A 7,824-nucleotide genomic window follows, 5' to 3' on the forward strand; every position below is an offset into this window, starting at 1 on the left:
AATATTAGGACATGTTATCTTCGGGCTCTATAAAGTACTATGCTACGGTGGCCCATAAGTGCAATCCGAATCCAAATACAAACTCCGAATTCCAAAGCCTTGCTCTCAATTCCAAAGCCTCACTTCCAATTCCAAAAGCTCACTTCCAATTCCAAAGCCTCGCTCTCAATTCCAAAACCTCACTCTCAATTCCAAAGCCTCGCTTCCCATTCCAAAAGCTCACTCTCAATTCCAAAAGCTCACTCTCAATTCCAAATCCTTGCTCTCAATTCCAAAGCCTGACTTCCAATTCCAAAAGATCACTCTCAATTCCAAAACCTCACTTCCCATTCCAAAAGCTCACTCTCAATTCCAAAACCTCACTTCCCATTCCAAAAGCTAACTCTCAATTCCAAAGCCCCGCTTCCAATTCCAAAAGCTCACTCTCAATTCCAAAGCCTCGCCTCCAATTCCAAAAGCTCACTCTCAATTCCAAAAGCTCACTCTCAATTCCAAAGCCTCACTTCCAATTCCAGAACCTCACTCTAAATTCCAAAACCTCACTCCAAGAGTGAGATATCTAGAGACTGGGTGGAGCTCTTGGATTCCAATGCAGCACGTCTTCACGTTTCATGATGTTTTGCTCGAATTGCGGTAATCCATGCGGTAATCCATACGTTTTTGCTCACACTATGGACACGATATCACCAACAGGTATGACAGTTTTATTAATTGCTACTTTATTACAATTATTGCATTTTTTTTTTGCTTGTTTATTGCCTGCCCAGTTTCCTGATGCAGGATATAGCGCTATCCTAGGAATTCTTATGATAGGGAAACTAACATGCTGTTGGACATGAAGAAGAAGCTATTTTCAAAGCTGTTTGGGTCTATTACAAAAAAAAAAAATAAATAAATAAAAAAAATAACTTTTTTAAACGTAACAAAACATCCATAACTTGTGAGTCTTTAGAGGCCCAGCGGATTATACCAGAGGAAACCTACCAGAGCCTGTTTTATAGTCAATCGAATTTTACTGTGCGGTCTCTCCAAAACCAGCCATCTTGAATTTGTTGCATTGTATCTATTGAAACTCCAACGCGGATGCTATCGCTTCAAGCCAACAACATTTTATTCAGCCCTCCTTTTCTACAGACAGTTTGGGATGGAGGATCTTTCTTCAATTTGCGATTATATGAAAATATACTAATGTATGACACTATCATAATATTCAACAATAGGTCAAGAATATTGGTCCTTCCAACTGACCTACAGGAAATCTAAAACTCATCTTAGTTGTGCCAAAGTAGCTTGTAATTTGATGGACTCTTTTTTGATCTGTGTTTTTTTAGCGCATGCGCGAGTTTCATATAGTACATTTTTCGTGTCCACACAGGCTTCCCAGTCAGCTGATTTGTATGTTGATTTCATATCAATCAGCGGTGTTTTAGTGCATGCTCGAGTTTCATATAGTGGATGCAATTTTTCGTGTCCACACCACAGGCTTCACAGTCGGCTGATTTGTATTTTGATTTCATGCTGATCAGCGGTCTTTTTCGAGAACCCCTTTACTGTAACATGTTCGTCCCGTACTCCGAGCATTCACTTTCTATTAGAAACTTCTAGTATAGACGCCATTGGGACGTTTCATTGGCGGCATCGAAAATGGCCGCCATCCGATGAAAATACAAAAAACCACAGGAAGCCCAAAAGGTTGCGACGCTCGAGTTTGCTGGATTACGCGCTAAATTACACGGAATATCAGCTATTACGCCCAAACTACATTTTGTACCGAAGGAACAGTCTACGGAACAGATGCTAGTTTGCATAAGCCACTGTCCGTCCGTCTGAGCACTGCAACATGCACTGCGTGGTTTAAATTAGTTTTTAAACAAGAGGACTCTCTCGATTTTAACCGCTTTAACCTGACAAATTAGGGACTATGGGTCAAATGACAGTTTGATGACTTGTCATAGAGAACTTATTTTGCAAGTAATTTTTTTGTTAATATCAATCATTGGTCTTATGTTTACATTTTGATTCGATTGAATCGCTTTGTTAAAAGCTGGTAAAACAACTTTCATAAATGAAACAGCCTACACTATCATATATTAGATAAAAATGGGTCTTCTAACTTTTTTTCACTTACCTTTTTGGAGCACTGCAACATGCACTGCGTGGTTTAAATTAGTTTATAAACAAGAGGACTCTCTTGATTTTAACCGCTTTAACCTGAAAAATTAGGGACTATGGGTCACATGACAGTTTGATGACTCTTGTCTTAGAGAACCTATTTTGCAAGTATTTTTTTTGGTTATTTTTTGGTTATTTTTTGGTATTTTTTTATTCGATTGAACCGCTTTGCTTAAAAGCTGGTAAAACAACTTTCATAAATGAAACAACCTCCACTATCATATAAATGGCATTTTCCTTCTTCAGGCGGAGTACCAAAAGTAATGTTTCTAGCTTCAAAGAGGCTTAAGAGGTATCTCTCGCTGATTTTATACCCTCTCTCTCGGTGTCTTACCCCCATGATAATGCGAAAAGGAAATTTACAATAAAAATCATGCTCGACTGATTAGCATAAAATCTCTAGGACGTGAATAAAATTATATTTTGAGCGTTTTATTCGTTTTCATTTTCTAAATTGTACCTCATCCTAAAGAGTAATGTTCACGCATAATAACAAAAAATTTATTTAGTCCAAATAAACAAAATTTTTGGGGAAAAAAGAAAAGTTAATTTTTAACGCATTGCCATGCTGGAATGCACGGACACTTGTTCATTTCATTCTTTTGCTATTTACGCCCGCTTCTACGGCTAAAACAAAGATTTAGTGGAGACCGAGTGAATGACACACTTTTAAATTTATCCTCCTATTTTGTAACGCGTTAGGATCTGGAGCCCATCTTTCACACACCGAGAGTTTATTAGTTGCAGATTTATATATAGTACATGACTTTCATAAAACTAGTCTATGACTAGGTGTACCAAAAATCGTTTTAGAAGCAAACATAATTATTGGCTGTTGTTGCATGTCTATGCTATTAAAGGACTTATTGCTCTTAATAAAGGGCGCTACGGAAATCAGACCTCCCAGACAAATTCCTGAAGGAATTCTAATTCAACGTCCAATACCAACTTTCCAGCGATTTCCACGCCTTTTCGAGATATTTAGAATATAATTACATGCGTGCTTTGAAAGAAACATTGTTTTACAACCAAACTTGGCAGGTGTCATGTTTGTGTCAAGGGGGTGCAAAAATATGGTCACGTGATTCTATTCCGACTTCATTAAGAACAAAAATATCCATCCCATGCACGAAACATCATATAACAACCAAACTTGGTATGTGTCATGAAGGTGTCAATGGGGAGCACCAATATAGTCACGTGATTGTGACGTTATCAATGACTTCACTAGAAGCAAACTAGCTTCACTAGAAGCTAAAGTCATCAAAACAAAAAAAAATATTTTTTATTAAAGAAACATCGTATGACAACAAAACAAAACTCGGTAGGTGTAATGTATGTTCGAAAGCAAAAATTTGGTCGTTTGGAGCTCTACTTTTAGGCAATGCCTAAATCTATATATATTATGGCTTAACCCGTGCTATTTGATAACTCATAGACAAACAAAATGGTTTGGAACCCTGTCTTAAACAGAAATACTTGAATTATCACCATGTTCAGTACAGCTCTAAAAACAGTATATACCCTGACGGTGAACAATATATAGATTTAGGCACTAACTAAAAGAGCGCGAGAACAGTGATTCCTGATTGGCTGATCATTTTTTTTTTACTATTTTAAACATACATTTTGTTTATTATATCTACATTTCCGTTTGACATGTCGCGCTTCATTTTGTCCTGTCGCCACTTTAGTTACTACACTCCCCGCTTACTCTTCACAGCACCTTGTTTCTAGACCCTCTTTCTTTTCCCCTCAGCCAACCACAATTCATTACTTAACCGGGTCGTTTCCATTAAACCGTAGCAACGCGCTAAGTTGTGAGCATTTGCCCGGGCCTTCAATCCCTATTTTCGCTTCATTAAGCAGCCTCTTTCAGTCGCTATTTTATCATCCTAGCAAAGTATGAAAAAGCATCCGTTTTCATGGCTGATTTGAGTAAGCCAATGTGATATTTTTGATTGAATTTGGCAAATAAAGTATCAAACATTGTTTTCAGATCGCCCATTTTCTTTTCATTCACACTATAAAGTTATGTTGTGCACCATCAAAATCTTCAACACAGAGCCGTAGCAGGCCACCTAAGAGTTCGGGGGGGGGGGGGGGGGGAGGGGGTGATAAATACAGAAATATTAAACAAAATATTGGGGGCACAGTCACGCTCCTTCTGGTCATTTCCTGATAATTCTCGAAAATATTGTGGGGGGGTGGGGGGGCGGGGGGGGGGGGGGGGGGAGGGCACATGCCCCCAGTACCCCATCTCCTGCTAAAGCCCTTTTCCACAAATTAACACTCTTGTTATCTCTTCTTATCACATCACACTACTGACCGTCATATAACAGTCTCCTTCACATCTGCTCACGTCCTCATACTTATACTCTTCGCTAAATCACTTGCCACTACTCAAATCTCCCCACACCACCATACACTAACACTATATATTACAATGCATGCCCACCGATGCAAAAAATGATCAGTAGCAGTAGTGACATTATGCCGTGCTCTCTTTATCCCCGGCGTAATCAATCAAACAAATCCGAACAAAATGCCAATCGAACTCAATCGAATTTCAATCGTTCGATTGTTCGCGATTGGTTCGGCAATCGAACAACACTAAGTTTTAGGTGAGTTCGTTTTCCGAACACAATCAAAGTCAATCGAATTTCAATCGTTCGATTGTTCGCGATTGGTTCGGCAATCGAACAACACTAAGTTTTCGGTGAGTTCGTTTTCCGAACACAATCGAACTCTCAACCAGTGAAAGTAAAGGAACGAAACGTAAAAAGTAAAGCTGTTTTATGTTTTTTTTCAAGTATGTAAACATACGGTTTCAAGTTCAATTAGGAAATGACATTTTTTTAAGAATAATTAGTTTTTCAAAAGCTTAATTTGAACGAACTGTCTTTCGGTGAGTGCATTTTTTAGCTTTTTAGGAACTGCACGAGCAGAAAACTGCGATGGGGAACCTCAGTTTCCGCGAGCAAATAACTTTTTACGATTGCGATCATTCAAGCACAGCGAGATATTCAGTGCAAGCACAATATGTTTCGATGTTATTAAAATGTGATAAAAATCTACAAGAAAAAATGTGTCGGTGCGCATATTTTCTTCTGTTCGTTTTAGCAGGAAAAGGGATTATTTTTACGGCCAGCGATATCCGTTTCGCCAGTTTGCTGGGTTCATAGCATTGACCTAGCTCTCGTGCAGCATAAGTTAAACTTTAATTTCGAAAAAAAATAATACGGAATGTAATCAAAGATCGAAAACAAAATTCAACGACTTTTAAGACAACGCTGTTTATTAAAAAGGAGCCTCACGTAGTGTTTTTAATTAAAATTGTTTTCTTGGTCTGGTTCCTCATCACTTTCGGCATCAAAAACGTATTTTCGAGCAGCAAATTGAGAAATTAATTCTACCATTCTTTTGGATCCTCGTTAATTTAGTTTATCTGAATTCGTTATGCTCAAATTCGCGATAATTTCACTTGTTTATGACACGTAAAAAAAATTTTGATATGCGTTAATTTGATATGAGTACATTAAAAAAAATAATGTTTATCAGCGTTCATTTCCAATAACAAAGTAGACACGATTAAAGTTTATTTGTAGTTTGCTATTTGTTTAAGTGACGATTTGAAAAATAATGAGCAGCGTGATTTATGGGACATCGAAAGAGCGCGATAGCGGATAGTGTTTATACTGTTCTCCAAATTTGAGCTAACAAAGTAAGCCAGCCAGCTTTTAACCAAGGGTAAGGCGGGAAAGCATAGTTACGACATCATCTGTAGATAGTTCCTGTGTACAATTTAAATGGTGATCCGAGATATCACTGATGTTTTTCCAAGGCGATGCTCTGATCTAACGGAAAAATAGATTGAAAATATATCATATCTTATTTCCAGATGTTGCCCATTACGCCATTATTATTTGCAATACAGAAGACACTGAAAAAATATATGTTCAAAAACTGGTACACATTGAGAAAATAATAAACTGTATTCACAGGCGTCTTGGCCTTAGATTTTTACTTATACCAAACATATTTTATTTCTTATGTGACATTTGGAAATATAATTTTAATGTATTTATTGCTATCATACGATGTAACGCGCAGATTTATATTGACAATTGCATTTATATTGACAATTGCGCAATATAAATGCAATAAATTATTAATTATTATTTTTATTAAAAAAGGACAGTGTCTGCTGAGCCTTCGTATTTATTCTCAAAGAGTCTGAAGAACGAAAGGTGATAAGAGGATCATCAAAATCTTAGTTAAGTAGTAATTCTCAAAGAGTCTGAGGAACGAAAGGACGAAAGGTGATGAGAGGATCATCAAAATCTTAGGTAAGTAGTATTTCTCAAAGAGTCTGAGGAACGAAAGGTGATGACAGAATCATCAAAATCTTAGGTAAGTAGTAATTCTCAAGAGTCTGAGGGACGAAAGGCGATGAGAGGATCATCAAAATCTTAGGTAAGTAGTAATTCTCAAAGAGTCTGAGGGACGAAAGGTGATGAGAGGATCATCAAAATCTTAGGTAAGTAGTAATTCTCAAGAGTCTGATCGAGTCTGAGGGACGAAAGGTGATGAGAGGATCATCAAAATCTTAGGTAAGTAGTAATTCTCAAAGAGTCTGAGGGACGAAAGGTGATGAGAGGATCATCAAAATCTTAGGTAAGTAGTAATTCTCAAGAGTCTGATCGAGTCTGAGGAACGAAAGGTGATGAGAGGATCATCAAAATCTTAGGTAAGTAGTAATTCTAAAGAGTCTGAGGAACGAAAGGTGATGAGAGGATCATCAAAATCTTAGGTAAGCAGAAATTCTCAAAGAGTCTGAGGGACGAAAGGTGATGAGAGGATCATCAAAATCTTAGGTAAGTAGTAATTCTCAAGAGTCTGAGGGACGAAAGGTGATGAGAGGATCATCAAAATCTTAAAAAGTAGTAATTCTCAAGAGTCTGAGGAACGAAAGGTAATGAGAGGATCATCAAAATCTTAGGTAAGTAGTAATTCTAAAGAGTCTGAGGAACGAAAGGTGATGAGAGGATCATCAAAATCTTAGGTAAGTAGTAATTCTCAAAGAGTCTGAGGGACGAAAGGTGATGAGAGGATCATCAAAATCTTAGGTAAGTAGTCATTCTCAAGAGTCTGAGGGACGAAAGGTGATCAGAGGATCATCAAAATCTTAGGTAAGTAGTAATTCTCAAGGGTCTGAGGGACGAAAGATGATTAGAGGATCATCAAAATCTTAGGTAAGTAGTAATTCTCAAAGAGTCTGAGGGACGAAAGGTGATGAGAGGATCATCGAAATCTTAGGTAAGCACAAATTCTCAAAGAGTCTGAGGAACGAAAGGTGATGAGAGGATCATCAAAATCTTAAGTAAGTAGTAATTCTCAGGGGTCTGAGGGACGAAAGATGATTAGAGGATCATCAAAATCTTAGGTAAGTAGTAATTCTCAAAGAGTCTGAGGGACGAAAGGTGATGAGAGGATCATCGAAATCTTAGGTAAGCAGAAATTCTCAAAGAGTCTGAGGGACGAAAGGTGATGAGAGGATCATCAAAATCTTAGGTAAGTAGTAATTTTCAAAGAGTCTGAGGGACGAAAGGTGATGAGAGAATCATCAAAATCTTAGGTAAGTAGTCATTC

Source organism: Nematostella vectensis, chromosome 4 (assembly GCF_932526225.1).
Source record: "Nematostella vectensis chromosome 4, jaNemVect1.1, whole genome shotgun sequence".
Lineage (NCBI taxonomy): Eukaryota > Metazoa > Cnidaria > Anthozoa > Actiniaria > Edwardsiidae > Nematostella > Nematostella vectensis.